The 24,774-nt window shown below is 39.8% G+C and overlaps 1 long non-coding RNA gene across 6 annotated transcripts in view; it reads right to left on the bottom strand.

Annotated features, from left to right (window-relative positions):
- Positions 1 to 24,774, bottom strand: part of LOC117678220 (uncharacterized) — a 68,167-nt gene that overhangs the window by 32,294 nt on the left and 11,099 nt on the right. For 2 of the 6 annotated variants that reach the window (XR_015728572.1, XR_015728573.1), the window contains exons 3-7: positions 24,394 to 24,518; positions 20,997 to 21,081; positions 14,695 to 14,792; positions 10,172 to 10,233; positions 8,456 to 8,549 (exon numbers count right to left, since the gene is read on the bottom strand). This is a non-coding gene — a long non-coding RNA (uncharacterized LOC117678220). The remainder of the gene's footprint in view (positions 1 to 8,455; positions 8,550 to 10,171; positions 10,234 to 14,694; positions 14,793 to 20,996; positions 21,082 to 24,393; positions 24,519 to 24,774) is intronic. The other 4 variants (XR_015728574.1, XR_015728575.1, XR_015728576.1 and 1 more) reach the window with 3 other exon arrangements.

Raw genomic sequence — 24,774 nt, forward strand, 5'->3', positions numbered from 1 at the left:
CCTCTGAAGCTCTGTTTGGAGGCTTCTTTTCTGAATCTCTGTTTGGGGGGCTTTTTTTTAAGTCTGTTTGGGGGCTTCTTTTCTGAATCTCTGTTTGGGGGCTTTTTTTAAGTCTGTTTGGGGGCTTCTTTTCTGAAGCTTCGTTTCTGATGCTTTTTTCAGCCTCTGAAACCTCAGTTTGAGAAGCTGGTCAGGGCTACATTCAGAGCGTAAGACGCACCCAGATTTTCACCCTCTTTTTTGGAGGAAAAAGGTGTGTCTTATACTCTGAAGAATACGGTAAATATTTGGGCAAAATAAATATCTACTGACGATTATGTTGATCTGTTGATGCCCATATTCTTGATTAGGTGCTAATCTAAGCAAGAGTTCGTTCACAAATAAACAAACAATTAAAAAAAACAATCCTGTTTTCTTTTCTTTGTCTCTACCATGACAACATTCTTGGCTTACTGGGCTGAAAATTAAAGTCTCCTTCAGGTCATTCTGAAGTCCTGGAGCATCACAAGGCACACCCATGCAAATTGTAATACAAATTGTGTATTTTGTGTAGTTTTCATGATTCTATCATACATGCCACTTGTTCACCTTACTCTGTTTTGTGAATATCTATGAGTGCTAATAGGAGATGTGGTGGCTCAGTGGGTAAGACACTGAGTTTGTTGATGGAAAGGTTGGCAGATCAACGGTTTGAATCCCTAGTGCCGCGTAATGGGATGAGTTCCTGTTACTTGTCCCAGCTTCTGCCAACCTCGCAGTTTGAAAGCACGTAAAAAATACAAGTAGGAAAAATAGGGACCGCCTTTGGTGGGAAGGTAACAGCATTCCGTGCGCCTTTAGCATTTAGTCATGCCGGCCACATGACCACGGAGATGTCTTCAGACAGGACTGGCTCTTCGGCTTTGAAACGGAGATGAGCACCGTCCCCTACAGTCGGGAACAACTAGCACATATGTGCGAGGGAAATCTTTACCTTTACCTTTACCTTATGAGTGCTAATAAGAACAAGTTCTGAGGTCTCTTCTTATGGCCTAGGCCCTGACCAACTACTTCAACTTTAAAAGGTAAAAACGTTTAAAAACTTCAACTTTAGCCTGGTCCAAAACGACTTTTAGGTAGCAATTTTCTTTTTGAACCTTCTGATCTTTCTATAGAGAAGATTTCTGCCTCTCTAAATTGGGGTCTCTCCCACTTTTACCAGAATCAGCTTAATATGTTTTCCTTAGATAACAGAAAAAAGATCTTCAACCTTTGAAAGACTCCATGATAAATTATCCATATCTCCAGAAGGCTGTTTTACTCATTAATAGTTTCATACTCATGAAATTCCTTCTCAATTTGAATTTTGGACTGTCTCTGTAAAGCCTTTTAATTCTTCTAACCTTGAGCACTACAGAGAATAAATCAATACCCTATTCCCTGTGATAATCCTTCAAATATTAGTAGACCTGCATAATGCTCCCTCTATTTTCTTTTCTTTAGACTAAACATATGCAATTCTTTTAACCATTATTCATAGGATGTAGCCGCTAAACCTCTCACCATCTTTTTGTCTTCACTTACTCTTTTTTTTCTCAGAATAAAGCATAGTTGTGGCAATCCAAAATTAAACGTAGAACCCATTGTGTACCTCCCTTCATATAGATAGAGATTCATTAAGAACTACACACTTGCTATGGTTGCTACAAACTTGTTCACCTTACTACCAATAGTAGTGGGACTATTCATACCACATTGTTCCATTTATCAATCCTTGCTTGGATCATCATTCTTGATGATCCAAGTGTACAACAGTAACCAAAAACCTGAAACCAAATAGCCTATTTAGGAGCCTCATTTAATTTGTATGGTTGGGGTGTACATCTCCACCCCAGGCCATCCCAACGATGCCCTTGAAGTGATGTCCCGGTGCCTGGAGGCCGTGCGGATCTGGATGGGGAGTAACAGGCTTCGACTCAACCCTTCCAAGACCGAGTGGCTGTGGCTTCTGGCGTCCTGATATAGCCAGCTGGTGCCATCGCTGGCTATTGGGGGTGAGTTATTGGCCCCCACGGATAGGGCTCGCAACTTGGGCGTCCTCCTGGATGCACGGCTGTCTTTAGAAGAGCATATGACGGCCGTGGCCAGGGGGGCTTTTCATCAGGTCTGTCTGATTCGCCAGTTGCGTCCCTTTCTGGATCGGGACTCCAACTGGTGCAGAATGTGGCTGCGCGGGGGATTATGGGAGCGAGGGGGTGCTCCCATGTGACACCTCTCCTGCGTGAGCTGCATTGGCTTCCAGTGGTCTTCCGGGTGCGCTTTAAGGTGTTGGTTACCATCTTTAAAGCGCTCCATGGTATAGGACCTGGGTATTTGTGGGACAGCCTTCTCCCGCCGATAGCCTCCCACTGACCAGTACGCTCTCACAGAGAGAGACTCCTCAGGGTGCCATCAGCCAGGCAATGTCGGCTGGCGACCCCCAGGGGGAGGCCTTCTCTGTGGCAGCTCCTGCCCTCTGGAACGATTTGCCCCTGGAAATACGAAGGATATCGGATCTCCGGGTCTTTCGCCATGCCCTGAAAACTTTTCTTTTCCATCAAGCAGGGCTGGCGTGAACCCCCTCCCCCCTTTTTAGTTTTTTTTAGCTTTTTAGTTCTTAAATTGTCATTGGGTTTTAACTGAATTGTTTTAAATTTGGGCCAGTTATGTAATTCTTTTAATAATTTTAAATTTTGTATTGGTATGTGTTTTAGTTCTGGCTGTGCACCGTCCTGAGTCCACTAGGAGAAGGGCGGTATACAAATTGAATAAAAATAAATAAATAAATAAATAAATAAATAAATAAATAAATAAATAAATAAATAAAAAACATATTCTGAACTGGACTTCTAATTCCTAACATAAAATCAACAGACCTTTGTTGCTATTTTTGCTATTCTACAAATAAATTGCTTAACTAGTTAGATTTTAGATGCTTTGTGAGTATAAATAAAAATATTTTTAATAATAAGATTTGTTGTGCAAGTGGTGTCTGGGTTTAACTTGCCAAAACACATTTTTGCCATCATTGTTTAATTACTAAATACCATACATTTCGGAGCATAAGATGCACTTCCCCCCAAAAAAAGTGGGTGAAAATTGTGGTGCATCTTATACACCGAATGTTGCCAAAGCCCGCCCACCCACTGGCCCCCACCATTCAGCCGTTTTCAGCCTCCGTGCGTCGCATTTTCGGCCTCCGCATGCCCCATTTTTGGCCTCCAAGCGTTGGATTTTCATCCAGTTCCAGGCGGCGGGGATCAGTGGCGGTTAATGGGCTGCACCGAATGGGGTGTGGCAGTGGCAAACAAGTTACCACAGATGGGCAGCGGCAAATGGGCTGTGCCAAATGGGAGGTGGCGGTGGCAAAAAGGTGGCAGCAAATGGGCAGTGGCAAATGGACTTCCATGGTGGTGGTGAATGGGTAGTGGCAAACGGGCCATGGTGGTGGCAAATGGGTGGCGGCAAATGGGTGGTGCTGGTGAATTGGCCATGGCAGTGCTGAGTGGGCCATGGTGAATGGGCCAGATGAATACTGGATGGATGCTGGGAGGCAAAGGCAGGTTTTTTTCTTGTTTTTCCTCCCCAAAAAAGGTAGGTGTATCTAGAGTAGAGCGTCTTCTACTCCGAAAAATACGGGTATGTGTTACATACTATATCTCTTAAGTCTGAACTATGTTCCTGAGCATAACCAGGAAAGGACAATAAACTTTTGATTGTGGTAAGCACGAGTGCCAAAGGCACAAATTGTATCAATTAATTTTATATAAATTATTGATTGGTTAGGCATCACTGGTAGAACTTGTATTTATTGAGATCCCTGCTGCTGCTTCTATCATCTCCTAATAATTTCCAAAAGTATGTTGATGTATAGAATCATAGAATTGTGGAATTATAAGGAACCAGAAGGAACATTTAATCTGACCCTCTGCGGTGTGCAGGAAAACTAATTAAACCATTCTTGAGAAACTAATTAAACCATTCTTCTTAAAAGCCTCCAGAGATGGAAAACTCACAGCTTCTGTTAGGTAGGGTATTCCACTATTATACAGATCTTAAAATCAAGTTTTTCCTTATCTTTAAATGAAATTTAGGTAGCTGAAACTTATAATTGCTGGTCCTGGTTTTTGTAGAAATGGAAAATAGCTCTTGACATTCTTCCCCGAACACTAATATGATGTCTCAGTCTGAATGAAGACTGAATTCTTCTGTACCACAACTAATGATCGCAAGTAGCAAATAATATCACTTCCTGATCCTAAACAAATATTTCATTCACTGGAATACTTTTTTCTTTAAATTTGTTTTGCCTACTAATATGTTATTTTGGATAGTAAATTGTAGTTTAATGTTTGCATCTTCCTTTCCTGTGTGTGAGTTTCCAGCAGCTACATGTCAGAAGCCGTTTTTTGTGTAATAACCAAGTCTTCACTGATTATTTAGAACAGGGGTGGAGAACTATGGCCCTTTTATGATTTGTGGCATTCAACTCCCAGAATCCCTGAGCCAGTGTGGGAATTCTGGAAGTTGAAGTCCACAAATCATAAAAGGATCATAGTACCCCAAATCTGGCCTAGAGGCTAACTGGTCTGGAGGGGACAAAGTGTCTGAAGAGGAGCTAAAGTAAAAGGTAAAGGTTCCCCTAGCACATATATGCTAGTCGTTCCCGACTCTAGTGGGTGGTGCTCATCTCCATTTCAAAGCCAAAGAGCCAGCACTGTCCAAAGATGTCTCCGTGGCCATGTGGCCAGCATGACTAAACGCCAAAGGCACATGGAATGCTGACACCTTCCCACCAAAGGTGTTCCCTATTTTTCTACTTGCATTTTTTATGTGCTTTTGAACTGCTAGGTTGACAGAAGCTGGGACAAGTAATGGGGGCTCACTCCATTACACGGCACTAGGGTTTCGAACCATTGAACTGCCGACCTTTCAATCGACAAGCTCAGCGTCTTAGCCGTATGTTTTAGCATCTTAGCCCTATGTTTTAGTCTTTAGCCCTATGCTTAATTCTGGGTGGAATTGAGGATCAGTCTGGCTTCTTGGCTACTAGTAGATTGGCATGTGGAGATCATGACTGAAAGGTTCTTCAGTTTCAGGTGGAACACCAGTTGCCACTCACGTTGGACTGATATACATCAGCAATAGTAACTTAGATCATAATAGAAGAATTTAGGCTGAATGAACCATACAGGTGTCTACTTTTATGACAGCTTATTTGTTGGTAGATAACAAAAAGGAGGGTACCAACTACTGTAGGTACCCTCCTTTGGCTTTCATTCACTGTCTGGGAACAATGCAAAGTGCTGGGTCTAATCTAAAAAGTCTTATATGGTATGGCTTCCATGGGCTTCCATGAGTGTCTTCTCTAAGTAGAATTGATATGTCTAATACAGATAGTCCTTGATTTAGGAACCACAACTAAGCCCAGAATTTATGTTGTTAAGTGAGTTTTGCCCCATTTTATGACTTTTCTTGCCCCATTTGTTAAGCCACTGCAGTCGTTAAACTGGTAACATGGTTGTTAAATGAATCTAGCTTCCCCATTGACTTTGCTTGTCTCAAAAGATGATCACATGACCCTGGGATCCTACAACCATCATAAATATGCACCATTTGTCAAGTAACTGATGTAAGTCACATGAGCATGGGGATGCTGCAAAGGTCATAAGAGTGAAAAATGGTCATAAGTCACTTTTTTCAGTGTCATTGTAACTTCGAATGGTCACTAAATGGGATGGGTATGAGTGGTCAGTCAAGGATCAGTCAGTCAGTCAGTCAATTAATCAATCAATCAATCAGTATAAACTGAGGAACCTGCATCACAGGCAGTGGAAAATGTACCAGCAAACTAATACATTACATATTATATCAGATTTGGTATTAAATGGTTTATTTTATGTATTTTGTTTCTATCAATCTTTTCTATGTCTAAATATTTGACATGGGGAGGAGGGAAGGATGAACTTCCTGGAACTGCTGTAATCTCTAGGGAGATATCCCAAAGGTGCTTTTTCAAAAAGCAACTGGACTTTGTTCAAACTGAAGAGGCTCCTTGGGTGAGAAGTGAAACGTCTTCAAGGAAAAAACAAGTCCAATTGCCTTTTGAAAAAGCACCTTTGGGACAACCATGACCTGGATGACTGAGAATCTCCATAGACTCTAGGGAGATACTTTCACTGGCCTCAGGAGAAGTTGCTTTTCTACCGTTAAGAACAGATGAAGGTTGGTGTGATGGTGTAAGAAAATTCACATTTGCCCTGAACTCCATATGCACTATTGATCGGCATCTTTTCACATGGTTAAACTGATGACTGATCTGCTTCTTCCACTCAAAAGTCTTCACGTTTTGGTGCATTTAGGTTATCTTGGTGTGATCATGGAACATAGGAAGCTTACTTAATAGTGAATCAGAGTATTGATACAGCTATTTCAACATTGCCAACATTAACTGGCAGTGTCTCTCCAGGCTTTCAGCCAGGAGTTTTTCCATCCATTTCTTAAAATGCTGAAAACTACCCTTGATGTGCTTTACCACTAGCCATGGCCCTGTGGACTTGGCCTTTTACTTTAGCAATGTACATACATTCTTCTTCTGGATCTAATTGAAGGGCAAATGACGGATCTCTCAAAAACAGTGAGCTAGAAAATATCTCCAGATAAAATATCACAATCACACACAGGGGAAGGTATTCAACAAATAAAGTTCAGCTCCTGTGACTGTGTACTTTTATTGGTAACAATACAAACATGCTTTGCCATTATAGATAGTCCTCAATTTATAACCGCAGTTGGAACCAGAAATTTCCATCGCTAAGCAAGCTGAGTTCACCCAATTTTGTGACCTTTTTAGGCATAGTTGTTAAGCAAATCATTGCAGTTGTTATATTAATCTCATGGTCATTAAACAAATCTGGCTTCCTCCAATTGACTTTGCTTGTCAAAAGATGGTTGGGAATTTTGCAAGTAGCAATCATATGACCCTGAGATACTGCAAATATTGTAAATGCAAACCAGTTGCCAAGCACCTGAAGTTTTAATCACATATCCATGGGTATGCTGTGATGGTCAAAAGTGGGAGGACTGGTCATAAGTCACTTTTATTTTTCTGTGACATTGTAACTTTGAATGGTTGCTAAATGAATGGTTGTAAATTAAGGACTATCTGTCCTTTTTCTGATACTGTTTCTGATTTCTGTTTAGGTTTTTTTTTAAGAGGTTAAAGTCACTGAGCTTATCAGCTATAAATATGACAAGTCTGGGTTTGAGACGTGAGCACTGAGCAATGGGGTAAGTTCCCATATTTGCCCCAGCTCCTGTCCACCTAACAGTTTGAAAGCATGCAAATGTGAGTAGATAAATAGGTACCACTTCAGTTGGATGGTAAGAGTGTTCCATGTGCCTCAGTCAGGGGTGGGATTCAAAATTTTTTTTACTATCAGTTCTGTGGGCATGGCTTGGTGGGCATGGCTTGATGGGCATGGCAGGGGAAGGATACTGTAAAATCTCCATTCCCTCCCCACTCAGGGGAAGGTTACTGCAAAATCCCCATTTCCTCTCAATCAGCTGGGACTCAGTAGGCAGAGAATAGATGGGGGTGGGGCCAGTCAGAGGTGGTATTTACCGGTCCTCTGAACCAGTCAAAATTTCCGCTACCGGGTCAGAACTTGCTGAATACCACCTCTGGCCTCAGTGTATAGTCATGCTTGCCACATGGCCACAGAAGTGTCTTCAGGCAATGCTGGTTGCCTTGGTTAAGTAATGAAGATGAGCTCCCCCTAGAGTTAGTCATGACTGGACAGGACAGGGGAACTGAAGAAGCTTCTTGGATGAGAAGTGAAACATCGTCAAGGAAAAACAAAGTCCAATTGCCTTTTGAAAAAGCATCTTTGGGACAACCATGACCTGGATGACTGAGAATCTCCATACCTACAGCAGAAGTGTACAGCTCTTCTCCACTGAGTCATACACAGTGTCTCAAACTGGCTTTATTTTATATAGTTGTGGCCTTATATCCTATCTATATTCGGTGATAGAAATTAAGATAGTATGTGAGATTTCCCATTATCTGATACAGCCAGGCCAGGCTTATATAATTTCAACAAGATTTCAGAGAAGGCTAGAAATTAAAATACCATAATCTTTGGGCTACGACTTGCTCATCTCTCGTATAGCTTACTTATTTAATCAATTTCCTGCCTCAAAAAATGGCTCACTTATTTGCATGTTGCCTGGAGCCTATATGCTATTTCTGCTGGGTTCTAAATTATATTTTTATTTTTTGTCCAACTAGAACACAATGAGTCAGATTTTACTTGTGGGAAATTTTTAGTTGTGGGAGCATTTTGGATAAATTTAAACCCTGTTACATGTGATAAATGAGCTCATGGAAAAAGGGGGAGAAAAACAACAGATTTATGCTTGTAACAGATTTTACCTCAGGGCTGAGACAGTATGTAGAACAGTGTTCAATGGATCCTTTCTAAGCCAATGGTACAGCTGCCTCCAAGTGATAGATGGGACTGGCAGAGCTGTGAGAATTTCATCCAGAAAATAAGAAGTAAGAGAAGAGAGGTGCCAGCCCAAATTAATAACTGCACAATGATATATGTTTTAAGTTAGGGCCCCAGGCACACCGGTCACTTCATTTGCAAGGGTGAGTCAGATATTCATTTTTTTAAAAAGCTAATAATATATGCAGCCATCAAACACTGATTGTTGACATAATCTAAATTCCCAACTGATGCAGAAAAGCCTGGAAAATTCACCAGCATCGCATTACCCAGTCAGGAGGTTTCCTAAGCTTCTAGATGGAAACCTATGCAAGGCAGCTTATGCAAATGGCAGCTCCCATAGTAAAGTGTCTCCTTGCCTAGGAGACAATAAGGTTGGAGACAGAGAGAGCAGCACTTTTGTCTCATGCAACTGTTTGTAATACTTTGGGAAAATTCATAGATAAAGTAAGCTCATGCAACTATAATAAAGTAAAGCACAGTTACCTAGAACTCTAAGCATACCCTAAGACAACCAACACATCAAAATAGTTATGACACATAGTGTCAGGAAATTCCATAATCCCTTAGCTAGCATATTTGTTATTTGGTTATCTGGACCAAAGGTTATGAAACTTGAGTTACAAGGCAATGCATATGAAAGATACCAAAATGTGGAATTATGGCTCTGAGTGAAGGGTTACCCATTTCTAATATATATGTGAAGTTGTGAACTGCAAAAACATTAGATGAAAGCAAAAGAAAGAAAGAAAGAAAGAAAGAAAGAAAGAAAGAAAGAAAGAAAGAAAGAAAGAAAGAAAGAAGAATTTTCTGCATGTTTTGCTATCACTTAATAGTTCCCTCTATTTCTTCCTTCCATCTCTTCCTTCCATCTCTTCCTTTCCAGTCTTACCATCTTTATATACTTTCAGAATAAACAAGTTAAGGTAACTTTATAATTGATGTTGCTTAGCTTACATTTTGAAAATCATAGAGTATAATGGCCTAAGGGGGGAAAGATGGGCAATTGGAACTGGCATGGAACATTATCTTATCATCAGCTAAATCATTAAAATGGAAACATAAATTCTATTCTTATTTGAACAACAACAAACCCACAAATGTTATTGGTTTGCAATGAGGATGTGTTCAAGTTAACCCTCATGTCTATTGTGTGAAAGCATGGTAATAATTCTAGACAATGGGAAGCACGTGATGATAAAGCAGTATCATTCTCCATGTACTGTATATTCACGTCAACTCTGTTCACAATGTTGTTGTTCCAAAGGTGCTTTTTCAAGAGGCAACTGGACTTTCAGAGAGAACCAAAGAAGCTTCTTGAATGAGAAATGAAACATCTTCAAGGAAAAACAAAGAAAGTCCAGCTGCCTCTTGAAAAAGCACCATGACCTGGACGACTGAGAATCTCCATAGACACAATGTTGTTGATATCAAAAAAATTGTCATTTGGGCATAAGCATGAAAGCATGCTAAAACAGGTAAAATCTCAAAACTTTTCATTATGTTTCTGATTTTTAAAAAAAAATTGAGCAATGAATTTAATGGAAATGGGCGAGTCTATCAATCTAAAATAAAGATTGTTATTTTCTTTTTTCAAAGTTAAATGGCAGTTTATTATCAATTTTTGGTGGCATACTCACACGGTCATGAGGGTTCTCCATGAAGCACAAAATAGAATCTCAGGAATAGCCATCTTCACATGCTACAAAACAAAGAATGGATTCAGATTAAAACCTGACCCTGATTTTCTTATGAATCTGCCTTATTCTAAACAGCAACAGCTACATTTTATAGAAGCATGGATTTCAAATGCCAGAATGTTCAACTATTGCCGTGCTGACTTGGAATTCTAGGAGATGTATAAATATAGTGATGGCAATAAAGGTGGGTAACAAAACACTCACTAGCTGGTGTACATATCAGGTCATCCATGAGTCTGGTTGATCAGTATGAATTTCCATCCTAGGAAGTTATTCTACTCTACTGGAATACATACACCTCTTAAACTACAGTAAGATATATTAATTGAATTTATTAATTCAATTAATTGAATTCAGCAAATATATAGTTCATTTGTGACTTGAAACAGACTGTGTTTGCACCATTATAATGTAGTTTCTTTGTTGACACTGTAAACAGGAAGTTTCTCTGATAATCCTGAGATGTTACAGATGTCCAAGGAAATTTGTGAAATTGATGCAGCCTCTCTACAAGAGAATGTCAGGGCAGGCTCTTTACAACGGTGATATATCAGCTTCATTTTTGATTTCCAATGAGGTAAAAGAGGTTTGTGTGCTAGCCCCAGTTCTATTCAATGTGTTCTTCACTTGCATCTTGTTAGGTGCTGTCCAAGGTCTGAAAGAGAGTATACATCGGGTACCAATTGGACAGCTCTATCTTTGCTTGAATGTACAAAGGGTCTCCTTATATAGTTATTAAAAAAGACTCCTTGCTAATGGCTGTGCATTTTTGGTGCACAAATACATTTGGTATTTGACACATTCTCAGATGCTGCTGTCCATCTGAACAAGACCAAAATACTTTACCAGTCAATGTGAAATACTGAGCCCTTAGAACTAAAAATCACTGTTGATGACACCCAGCTGACAAATGTAAAGTTTCAACTACTTAGGAAGCATCATCTTCAGCAACTGGTCTTTGTACAAAGAAATTGACTCCAAGGTTAGCAAATCAGGGACTGAGATGGGTGCATATTAGAGTGCTCAGTCAACACAACATCTGTATCACTACAAAGCTGAAAGTCTACAAATTTGTGGTTATTCTTCTCTCTTACATGGATGTGAATTCTGGACCCTGTACCAAAGGCCTGACAAACAACTGCAGAAATTTCACAAGGGGGACTCTCCACTTCATCCTTCATTTTGTTGATGAGGCCACATCTCTCATCCAGAGATCTTGTATTGTGCAAAGTCCACCAGCTTTGAGTTCTGGTACAGATGAGTATGGTGAGATACATCATAAAATGAATGACCGCTGTATCTCTTGCCAGTTGCTGTATAGTGTACTGGAATCTGGGAAGAGACCTCAAGGTTGACCATGCAAGTGCCACGAAGAAACCATGAAAGACACCCTAAGCCACCGTGATATTTAACCAAGAGAAGTAAAATTGCAGCTGCTGACAGAATACACTGGTGAATCAGGTTCTATGAAACCTCCATTGGCTTTGAACACCAGCACAACCAAAAACTGATAGAAAACATGAGCAGCATCACCAAATAACACTCACTATAGTAAATTATTATTATTATTATTATTATTATTATTATTATTATTATTATTATTATTATTATTATTATTATTATTATTATTATTTTATTTTATTTTATTATTTTATTTTATTTTATTATTTTATTTTATTATTTTATTTTATTTTATTTTATTATTTTATTTATTTTATTTTATTTTATTTATTTTATTATTTTATTTTATTTTATTTTATTTTATTTTATTTTATTTTATTTTATTTTATTTTATTTTATTTTATTTCTATACCACCCTTCTCCCGGAGGACTGGCTGTTGTACAACCTATTAAAAGCACAAAGACAAACATCAATTAAAAATAATTAAAATTATTAAATAGTTTCGGCTCAAATTTAAAACCCCCCAAATTTAAAACACCTAATTTAAAATCATTACATTGATAGCCTGGCCTGGTGGAACAGCAGGGTCTTCAGGGCAAAGCGAAATACACGGAGGTCGGAGATCTTACACATTTCTGGGGGCAGTTCATTCCACAGGGCAGGGGCTCCCACAGAGAAGGCCCTCCCCCTGGGTGTCGCCAGTAAAGGACTTCCAGTGACCCTACTGTGCTAGAAACTTCCAAACTGGGACTGCAGATCCACCTCCCTTCCACAGATGAACTGCACAACAGCGTATCTTCAAACCTGAAAGACCACCATATATACTTTAGCATGAAGTGCAAACACAGATAGTATGATTTATAATTCATAGCTTATGGCTTAAAGACCACAATTTAGCATGATTTGCCAACCCAGCCACAAAGTAATAGAACCTAGACACGCTGCCTCTTTCTAGTAAAATATTGCTGGTAATAAATGAGGGTGGATAAAAAGTAAATCCTCCAATATTAAAGGATGTTCCCTTCAATTGAACTTCACTACTAACTGCAAGTTGTACAATGATGATAACTGTGTGGATGTGAATACTGTGCTTCACTGGATCAAAAAATGTAAAGATGATGAACAGAGAAAAGCTGATTTGTATGCTAAAGAATCAAGTGGATAACTTGTGACCAATAATTTTCACATAAAAAAATGAATTTTGATGAATTAAGGAAATTGACAGATATTTTGGAAGGAAATGGCTATCAATGCTGGCATTTCCCAGGAATGTGTCGGTCACATTATTGATGATATTCAATGCCGTTGGATTGTATAAGATGGGTTCCTTGTATTTTGAAAGCAGAGACTAAAGCTCAAGAATTGAAATTTGCCAGCAATTGTTTTATGCTATGACAAAAGAGGTAAAGATTTTTTTTTCACAATATCATGACAATTTAACAGATTAACAGTGTTGGAAGGGACCTTGTAGGTCATCTAGTCCAATCCCCAACCCAAGCAGGAGACCCTGCACCATTTCTGACAAATGGCAGTCCAATGTCTTCTTGAAAGCCTCCAGTGATGAAGTTCCCACAACTTTCAAAGCTAAGCTGTTCCATTGGTTGATTGTTCTCACTGTCAGAAAATTTCTCCTTATTTCTAGGTTGAATCTCTCCTTGATCAATTTCCATCCATTATTCCTTCTCTGGCCTTCAGGTGCCTTGTAAAATAGCTTGACCCCATCCTCTCAGTGGCAGCCCCTGAAATATTGGAACACTATCATGTCTCCCCTGGTCCTTCTCTTCACTAGACTAGCCATGCCCAGTTCCTGTAACCATTCTTCATATGTTTTAGTATCCAGTCCCCTAATCATCCTGGTTGCGTAATGTGCGTAATGCTTCTGCACATGCACAGAAGTTTCTGTGCATGCGCAGAGACATCTGGGCAGGTGGGTGGAGCCTTCTGCCACCACCACTACCAGTTTGCCCGATCCGGGCAAACCGATAGCAACCCACCACTGTTGCACAGGCTCATTATTATGATCCAGAACTATAATATCCATGAAATAGCATCACAAATCTTCACCTGAAGAAAAGAATGGAAAACACAGTCTTTGGCAGGAAAGCTCAAGTTTGGTGTTATTCACAGGGATTTCTTTGAAATTAGCATTATAATCAACACAAAGCACTATATTTCAACAAAACTTTGGGGGAAAAATGAAAAAGCAGAGTTCAGCAGCAGCTTGCTGCAGTGTGACAACACTAGCCCTCACATCATACAAGCCACCAAAAAGGCATTTGCAAAGTTGGATATCATCACCATATCCCATCTACCATACAAGTTCTACCTTTTCCCAAAATGGAAGGAATGCCTTTGTTGAAATCTATTTGATTAATATTTCTTTTTTTATTTTATTTATTTATTTATTGGTTCGATTTATATGCCGCCCTTCTCCGGAGACTCAGGGCGGTTTACAATGCGTTAAGCAATAGCCTTCATACTTTTGTATATACCTGCTTAGTAGGGCTTTTGCCCCGCCCCCCGGGTATTCTTTTTTTATACAAAGTCAGCTTATTGCCCCCACAATCCGGGTCCTCATTTTACCTACCTCAAAAGGATGGAAGGCTGAGTCAACCTTGAGCCTGGTGAGATTTGAACTTGCAGTAATTGCAGGCAGCTGGTGCTAGTTAACAGCACTTTAATCTGCTGCGCCACCAAGGCTCTTGGTATGAAGAGGTAGAATATGAAGAGGTAGAATAAGAAGAGGTAGAATATGAAGAGGTAGAAAGGGTTGTCAGGACTTGGTTGAAAAGACAAAAGTATGGAGCTCTTTCATGATAGCTTTAAGAAGCTTGTCTATCAGTGGCAGAAATGTGCAGTGAATGGTGATAATTATGGAGACATAAATACAGATTACAAAATAACTCATTTCAAGGATTATTTTCCTGTTCCATTAATTAAAATATTCTTTTTAAAGTTAAAGTTATGGAGATGAAGACATTTCATTTAGCCTTCATCATTTACTCCTTAGTAGCTGAAATTCTCCAGAGATACACCCTGAGTGTGTCATTCTAAATCTTACCCTTATAGTAATCCAGCCTCTATTCAATTCAGAGATATGCTGCATGCCTTATATGATGTTCTTGAATCTTGATTAACTCCAACTTGCTCCAACTCCAACTGGAAGTTTTAAGACAAAATTTGACAATCATTTGTCTGAAATGGTGTAGGGTCTCCCGTTTGAGCAGAGGGTTGGACTAGAAGACCTCCAAGGTCCCTTACAACTCTGTTATTATGTTAACTGTGTGCCAGAAGAGATATTTCTGTCTGTTGCATCATATCGTTATCCCCTAAATATCTAAAGTTTACTTATAAAAGTCTCTTTAGGGGACTATATCTACTTTCACAGAACTGCTGATCTCACAGCTCATACAATGGATGCTGCTACCCTGGTATCCATCTTATAAATTGTCATAATATTGAATCTCCTAGATTTGAGACCTGAGGTACCCAGGTTTGCATTGTCTGTAGAGATTCTTGGTCATCCAGGTCATGGTTGTCCCAAAGGTGCTTTTTCAGAAGGCAACTGGACTTCCTTGTTGTTGTTGTTGTTGTTTTTCTTTTGAAGAAGAAAAGCTAGCTATACAATTTGGGATGAACACCCTTTGAATGGTGTGGGAGTAGGGATGGATTTTCAGAGGAAAATATTGCAGACTACAGGAGTAGCACCACTCAGGTGACCATGAAGACCCAGCTAAACCTCCAAGTGCTTCAATGACCCTCTAAAGGATGCAAATTACCAGCTGTCTGCAAGGACTATAAATCCTTCTATTCCCCACTATCCTGCCAGAGCTGAAGAAGCTTCTTGGATGAGAAGCGAAATGTCTTCAAAAGGAAAAAAAAATGAAAATGTCCAGTTGCCTCCTGAAAAAAACACCTTTGGGATAGCCAGGTTTGCATTGCAACTGATCTCCACACCATGTTTGTTGAAGATTCATTCTCACAAACAGGAAGGAGGAGGCAAAACAGTGCAGAGGCATGCTGATTTGCCAACATTGCAGCTTGAAGGCCACAAGAGAATTACCTGGATAAGAAGAAATGCCTTCAGGATAATGTCTAGGAGAGCATTTATGGAGTATTAAGGGAAGATCACCTGTCAGGCAAAGTGACTGACCCAAATTGGGTGAAGACTCTGGAAGGGAATTTTAATGAATTCCTGCAGCGTTAAAGCTATGCTGAACAGGAAAGAGCTCTGAGTTATGCATAGTGACACAATAAAGCACACCAGAGGGAAGTCCAAGGCAAAGTTTCAGTGAGATGATGCTTTATGAAAGATTGGAAAGGGCATAATGAGAATAAAGTTGGCAGAAACCATCCCTCATTGTTATGGAGACATTCAAAGCAAACCAGCTGAAGATGCAATACCTCAACTATATTCTTTGAGCCATTTTTAACATTTCCAGTCTCATTCCTGGGGTGATTAGAAACTGTGACAATAAAGCTAGGGGACATCTTATTATTGAATTGTAGTTGCTTATCCCAGAGCTATAATTGCACTCAACAATGAACTAAAGGGCCACCATCAGTGAGCTGTTGGGCAGCATTACTTGGTCTGTTGTGTGAATGTTTGGGTGGTTTAGGGGTGGGGAATTTGTGGTGGGTGGGGGTGTGTTTGGGGATTGTTATGTGTTGTTGGACCTGGTCTTTGGGTGTTAAGTGAATTTCGTTGTATGGGTGTACTGTGTATACACGTACAATGACAATAAGGTTGTTGTTGTTATTTTCTGAAAAACTGCTTGTGTAATTAAGGAGGTCAAACGCAGGAGGAAGTTACCAACCCAATAGCTCTGGTAAACAGAACTGTGATATATTTTCTATATTTTAAACACTTTTTAAACAAAATGTCTCAAAGCATTTTACATCTTTAAAAAAAATTAAAAAAATAAAAACTATTAATCCGAGGAAACAAAAAGGAGAATGTCAGCCTTGTGAGTTAGTCCAGACAAGAAGCACACCTAGAAATGGTTGCTTCTTGGTCTTTTGGCTAAGATCAAGTGTAGTGCAAATACTAGCTCTATACTAAGGTTACAGTAACAGAACCTTAGCAGTCTGACAGCACATTTGTCCCCCATTGTCCTTATAGCCCAAGACACAATGGGGAGGGAGGTATATGTCAGAGTTTGTTGCAGAAATCAAATCCAGAAAGCACACACAGGTAACTGATTCAGCAGGATTCATTAACTTCTCTTTATATGTAATATAACACATGAAATAAATATACAATACCAAAAACAGGTTTTCCAACATGGTAGCAAGTACAAGCAAACACAGGCAGAGGAGAGAACAGTTTCAGTTTCAATTCAGCAGAGCAGAGCAGTTTCAGTTTCAGACCTGAGCACAGAGCTAAGCCACGCCCAGGCTCCAAAACTGTTTCAGTCACCAATCAGCTCCCATTGGCTGACTTAGTTGCTATGCCTATACATTGGCTGACCTTGTTACTAAGCCCTATTCCAGTTCATGAATATACTGACAGTATATCTTCTGAGACATTTCCCATACCCACATTATTTCTGTGGGCTACATTGCTGCCTATCTGACCATTTCCTTGGCTATATGTATCTTGCCCATTTTCCAAGGTTATTCCCACATGCCATTACAAAGAAGACACCCTGGTGAGTAATTTCTTGACAAGAGGAAGGCAGCTGACAATCAGCAGAGAGCTGATATAATGTTGCAGAAGGTGCGTTACTTGCCTGGTACTCATATTAGCATGGGACAGACAAACTGCCAAGACACTTCAAACCCACAAATGACTATCCCTTCCTATTGATTCATATGATGATGAACAATGCTGCCAGAAAAAAAGACTTGGAATAAGAGGATTTGCAAGTATATTTCACCAATCTTTCCAACTGAGAACATGGCCTAAAGAGGAGACAACAAACTTCTGGAAGTCAAAAAGTGATGCTACCCAGACCTGTTTGAGTTCCTTAAGTGTAGACTGCACTGCCAACATTAGAACTTTTAGGGGGGGGGGAAGAAACAAGCTACACATCAAGAAGGCTAGAAAGAATGCCATCAAATCCTATCTGGAGGATATTAAACTAGATCAAAAGTAGGAAGACATCAAAAATCCAATTATAATGTCAAGGACAACAGCCCAAGAAACAAAATAGGCAGCATAAGTCCAGAGGAAATACTTGGAGATTGTCAAGAAATGACAATGGTGAAGGAATATGGGAAACAAACAGGGAAAAATATGAAATCCTAACCAAAGTGGACAAATATACTGCCTCAGGCATCCTTGAAACTTGGTGAGATGACAAACTTAATTGCAACATAGTCTTATATGGCTACAATTTATTCAAAAGAAACAAATTCAAGAGAAATTTTTTGCTGTAGGTAAAAAAGGAATAGCCTGTGCAAAAACCTCACAAATTAGGTCTGCAGAAATCCTGAAAGCATATGGGTACAAATCAAAGGAGAGTAAAACAAAAATGATGTCATTGTTGGAGTTATTTACAGGGCACCTGAACAAACAGATTACCCATTAATTTACCCATTACAGAGGTGATAGAAACATCAAACAGTTCACAGTAATTTACTTATTACTTAATAAAGCCTGGGGAAAGTAAAGTCTACTTACTAGTATCCAAGACTCTGCCTCCTAACCAGTGGTGGGTTTCAAAATTTTTTACTACCAGTTCTGTGGGTGTGACTTGGTGGGCGTGGCATGGCTTGGTGGGCGTGGCTTGGTGGGCATGGCAGGGGAAGGATACTGAAAAATCTCCACTCCCACACCACTCCAGGGGAAGGTTACTGCAAAATCCCCATTTCCTCCCAATCAGCTAGGACTTGGGAGGCAGAGAATAGATGGGGGCGGGGCTAGTCAGAATTTTTACTACTGATTCTCTGAACTACTCAAAATTTCTGCTACCGGTTCTCCAGAACTGGTAAGAACCTGCTGAAACCCACCTCTGCTCCTAACCTCTTTTTCTTGGTATTAAGTTTAATCAGTGAGATCTGTGTATGAATCTAGCTTTTTCGGTCATGCACTGCTGATATAGGCTTGACAGATCTAATTATATGAAATCCTGAAGGAGAAACGTATCTGGGAAATTCTGCAAAATCCTTGAAGGTGCACTTGCCCATAAAAGTAGGAACAGATGAAGAAAAAATGGAAGTCATGGAAGAGGCCAATATGGACACCTACAGCTTTCTGAAATGCTTAAAAAAGAAAAAAAGGAACACATATAGAAAAATGGAAGAAAATGTGTCCAATCCAAAGCAATTGCCAGGGATTGAAACAAGAAGGCTTTAGCACAGAATGTGCTGAGCCTTATGGCAAATGTCCAAAAGAACACAAGAGGGGAGGGGGTAATCAGAAGCAAAGGAAAAGAAAAATAAGCTGTAGGTCTATTATAAAGAAAATGCAATGGACTGGTAGTGAGATGTGTTAAGAACGTCATCTCATAGGGTTGATTTGTGTTCTCTCAGAATAAAAACAAAGGTCTAATTGACTACTGATATGCTGAGTGAGTGATGGAGCTAGAGCTCAGGATAACCAAAGAGAGTGTAGAAAAATACATAATGGTCAGTAACTGTCCCATTCCATTCGGCCTTGGTCAGTCTGCCTTGGAATACTAGGTCCAGCTCTGGGCCCCACAGTCTATGAAAAAGTAAAGCCTTCAGAAGATGGCTACAAAAATAGTAAGGAGATTGGAAACCAAATTCTACAAGTGAAAACTTTTAAAAAATAAGCTTAGGCAGCAGAAGAGAAGAATGAAGGAGCAGTCTGAGACAAAAAATAACAGAATTGGAAGGGACCTTGGAGGTGTTCTAGTCCAAACCCTGCTCAAGCAGTAGACTATATACTCTATAACCATTTCAGACAAATGATTGTATAATCTCTTCTTAAAAACCTCTAGTGTTGGAGCACCCACAGCATCTGAACACCAGCCATTCCACTGATGAATTGTTCTAACTGTCAGGGAATTTCTCCTTATTTCTAGGTTGGTTCTCTCTTTGATTAGTTTCTGTCCATTGCTCCTTGTTCTGCCTTCAGATGCTGTGGAGAATAGGTTGACCCCCTTCTTCTTTGTGGCAATCCCTTAAATATTGGAACACTGATCTCATGTCAGCCCTAGTCCTTTTTTGTCATCAAATTCCTGCAACTGTTCTTCATATGTTTTAGCTTCCAGTCCCCTAATCATCTCTGTTGCTTTTTTCTGCACTCTTTCTAGCAAGTACCAGAACCAACAGGTTGAAATTATGGAGAAGTAGATTCAACTTCCCTTTTGGGAGAAGTTTCCTGACATTCAGAACCAATGGAATGGGTTGCCTCATCAAGTATTATGACACCTCTACTGAAGGTCCTCAAATCCAGGGAGCCTGGATAGCTCAACAGACAGAGCTCTGTAATTTAACACCAGCTGTCTGCAATTAAAGTAAGATCGAATCTTGCCAGGCTCAAGGTTGACTCAGCCTTCCATCCTTTCTAAGGTAGGTAAATTGAGGACCCAGTTTGTGGGGGCAATAAGCTGACTTTGTATAAATATACAAAAGTATGAAGGCTATTGCTTAACACACTGTAAGCCACCCTGAGTCTCCGGAGAAGGGCGGCATATAAATCAAATAAAAAAAAAAAAAAGAGGCTGGAAAGCCGCCTACAGCAACTAAATAAGCAGGGTGTTGGATTAGAAGGAGGTTCCTTCCAGGGGTGAAATCTAAAATTAGTTTCTACCGGTTCTGTGGGCGTGGCTTGGTGGGGGGTAATGTGACTGGGTGGGCGTGGCCAATTTTTTTTTTTTTACTTTTAAAACCATTTTTTTACATGTAATACCATGTAAAAAATGCTTTCAAAAGGCTCTGACGATCCCAGCTGAGTTGCCTGATCGGCAGGAAACTCAGCTGGGATCGTCAGAGCTTGGATCGTCAGAGCCATTTAAAAGAAAAAAGGCTTTGATGATCGTGCGGCTCAGCTGGGCATGGGGGGGCGAGGGCAGGGATTTTTGCTACCGGTTCTCCGAACTGCCCGCCGCCATCGCTACCTACTCGCCCGAGCTGATCCGAACCAGAAGCATTTCACCCCTGATTCCTTCCAACTCTTTGATTCTCCAATGAGCAGATCTGCTAGGGTTGGAACTAATATTAGAGTGGAATCACTTTGAAAAGTTGTCATTCTAACTCAATACTAATAGAGCTTTTTTTTTTTTTTTTTGCTACAGTTATAATATATAGTGTAGAAGGGAAATAGAAGAACTAAACCAGGTTTAAACAACATATGCATTTTTTTTTAATTTTAAAAGTTCAATAATTTAAAGAAAACGTGATACACACATTTGACAATAAATTCAGAAAAGTATTGGAATAAAGCTTGCCTACACAGTTTCATATGGATCTTTACTATATTGAGAGAGGGTCAGTTCAAAGGCTGAGAATAAGGTGTGATTTTGGGTCAGTCCAAGTCCTGGTGGAAAAAAAGGAAAGAATTTATAGAAATTAATAACCATGAATAATATATGACAGAGTTGGAAGAGACCTTGGAGGTCTTTTAGTCCAAATCCCTCTTCAAGCAGGAAACCCTATACCAATGGTGATGAACCTATGGTACATGTGTCAGAGGGGGCATTTAGAACCCTCTCTGTGGGCATGTGTGCTGTCGCCCAAGCACAACATGGTGAGAAACGCAACAGAGAAACACCCTCTCTTCTCCCTGCTTCTTCTCTTTCCCTCATGCTAGTCATTTCATTTCCCATTTCTACATTGCAGTGCAGCAACCAGGATCCAGTTTGATAGTGGGGAGGGGGATAATTTGCCTGGACAAACTAACCCCGTAATCTCCCTTACATTGGGCTCAGCTTTGATCGAGTCGGTCAGTCAGCCAGTGGCTCTGTCGGTAGTGAACAAAACAGCCCCCTCACGCCACGCCTCCTCCTGCCACCAAGCATGCCCAGCTGTGTGTGGCCTTTTCTTCCTTCACGGATCGTGGTGGACAAAAAAAACAACGAAGCTGCCCGCTATAGCCGAGGCCACCCCCGCTAAACAAGCAGCAGCCCTTCTTCCACCTCAGACAGACATTTAATGGTGATACAGATAAATAATCGATGAGTATTTAGTTATGAGGAAGGTGATGTCTCTTTCAATAATAGAAATTAAAAATATTTTATTTTAACAAGAAAAGAAGTAAAAATATACAGAGAAAATTGGGATGACAAAATGAAGAGAAAAACCAAGAAATGATATTACAAAAGTTTTTCTTTTTTATTTTTGCTAAACATATTTCAAGAGCAGAAAAAAAATGAAGGGGCATAAAAGTGCATTTATCACATTTTTCTTAGAACAATTAGCTGAACTCTGTCTTGTTTATCATTATTTTAGGTAGTAATTTATCAAATCAAAAACACAACATGCAAAATTTGCAATGATTTTTATATTTTGCTCGACTGTAAATTCAAAAAACAGAGGTCAGTTTGTGGGATGGAATCTTTTCTCAAATGAAGCCACTCCGTGAAACAGAATCTTTACAATTGGCATTCTATCTTTGGAAAATATAGCTGATGTGAAAATGCTAAATTTATATAATGTATTCTGTATGTATGGTGTCCGCAATTCATAGCACTTATTTCTTAATCAAGCTAATAAATATTTCATAACTGGAAATAGTTTTTGAAATCCTCTGTATTGATTAATAATTATTATATCAGTATTCAGGTTAAATTGCTGTATTGGCATCTTGCGATAAATAAGTGGGTTTTGGATTGCAGTTTGGGCACTTGGTCTCTACAAGGTTCACCATCACTGCCCTATACCATTTCAGACAAACGGCTGTCTAATTTCTTCTTAAAAACCTCCAATGATGGCAGGCAAATTGTTGCACTGATTAATTGTTCTAATGGTCAGGAAATGTCTACTTAGTTCTAAACTGGTTCTTTCCTTTATTAGTTTCCATCCATTGCTTCTTGTCCAGGCTTCAGGTGCTTTTGGGAATAGATTGACCCCCATCTTCTTTGTGGCAACCCTTAGATATTGGAACACTGCTATCCTATCACCCCAGTCTTTCTTTTAGTTAAACTAAAAAGGTAAAGGTTCCCCTCGCACTAGTCGTTCTGACTCTAGGGGGTGGTGCTCATCTCTGTTTCAAAGCCAAAGAGCCAGTGTTGTCTGAAGACATCTCCGTGGTCATGTGGCCGGCATGACTAAATGCCAAAAGCGCACGGAACACTGTTACCTTCCCACCAAAGGTGGTCCCTATTTTTCTACTTGTATTTTTTACGTGCTTTTGAACTGCTAGATTGGCAGAAGCTGGGACAACTAATGGGAGCTCACCCTGTTATGCGGCACTAGGGATTCGAACCACTAAACTCCCGACCTTTCGATCGACAAGCTCAGCATCTTAGCCACTGAGCCACCGCAACCCTTTGAGTTACATACCCAGTTCTTGCATCCGTTCTTTGTATGTTTTCGCCTCCAATCCCCTAATGAAAAGGAAACAGGGAAGGGGACAAAATCTCAACATTTTATTTAAAAAGTTGAGATTCAGAACTCTAGCGTAATCTGCATGGTGAGTAGAAAGAGGTGCTGGGAGTTGTAGTTCAGCAATCTGAATGGCCTTAGTTTCTCCATTAGCTTTCCTACTTTCTATACCCTTTGTGTACAATTGAGGTTTTTTTCTTATTACAGCTCACTATGCTTCTATATTGTCCTGTCAGATATTTTCAGAGCTTTCTCTCGAAGATTGTGTAGCAGATTGAATTTCTGCAACTCTGGATTCACTGCCTACAGGAGGTCACGTTCTGACCCCTTGAATGTGTTACTTCTCTGAAGAGAAAGAGTTCTGCTTACTTCTCATCCATCTTTCTTGGAAAATGTACAAATTCAGCTGAGATGCAAATTAAAAATTAAATCAATTAAAACTAAATTAAATTATAAAATGTGCATGTGACATCTCAGTAACATCCTGTGAGCTTTCACCTCTGATATTTCCTTTCCAAATATTATGGAGAACGGCCCTTTCCCAAAACAAAGCCTACCCTAATTGTTGGCACTATCACTCCCAGGAACTTTAGATCAAGCTGTCTGGCAATTCTGCAAATTGCATTCTGAACCCATCTGTAGGGTACCAGAAGGTGGGAAAGCTGCTGTAGGAGGTGGATTCTTTTACAGTCATATGAAGTTGGCAAGTACATCAGTGTAGATATTATTGGATGAGCTAACTTACCGTGCTTGGAAAATGAATTGCCCACCAGAGCTCTTTTGGGCACATTACATACAACATCAGAACTGATGCTATACCAGATGACTGGGGACCCACGAACCTGGAAAAGGATTATCATCTTCCTACTATATAGTTTGTTCTCCTAGTTCACTCTGCACTGAATAGCCCTATTGAGGATATTTAATCCAAGACGGGCTTCCCAGGATGGCAGTAGCTTTCCATCTTGTGAATGTAAAAATCTGTCTTATATCGGGAGCAACTTTCCTCTGTTTCGGGGTGATGCTTTTCCAGCCCTACCGGGACATCTCAGAAATGAAGCTTGGGACCGTCTTCATGCAAACTATGTATCCTATGGGCCTCTTTTCAGACAGGGCTCTTCCTCCAGCTTATTGCCTAAGATTCTTTAGAGATGTTGGGGAATTGAGCTCAGCAAAGATTGTATTCTCTCACTGAATAATGGGCCACGTCTCTAGGGAATGGCTTGGCTGCCATTGCTAAGAAAAGGATGGCATTTGCTTCCAGGTCTGATTGCTATTTATCCAGATGCTATTTATATTGAATTACCTTTTTCAAGCATGCTGTCATTTGTGAGCTGATCTGGGAGAGTTGGCCCTTTGGGCTCTTTGCCAATAGGTGACCTTATGATCCTTAGAAGTCGCCGCTAGCAGAATAATAAACTCATGCCTTGCCTGAAGATAGAGGAAGAATGACAAATTAATAAAAAGACAATGTTCAAAGGAAATTAGCCAAAAGGGGGAAAAACAATGAAAAAGTATATTCCATAGAAAATATGAAGTTACATCTTCTGCCTCTTACTTTATAGGTAGATATACAGTCATTAAGAACTTCAAACATAATTAATATAATTGAAACCTATGAATACTACAGAATGTTTTTGTCTAGAGACTGCCTTGCTCCTATTTAATGACTATGAATTAAGCATTA

The sequence above is a fragment of the Pantherophis guttatus genome, chromosome 6, assembly GCF_059756535.1.
Source record: "Pantherophis guttatus breed Tessera chromosome 6, ASM5975653v1, whole genome shotgun sequence".
Taxonomy (NCBI): Eukaryota; Metazoa; Chordata; class Lepidosauria; order Squamata; family Colubridae; genus Pantherophis; species Pantherophis guttatus.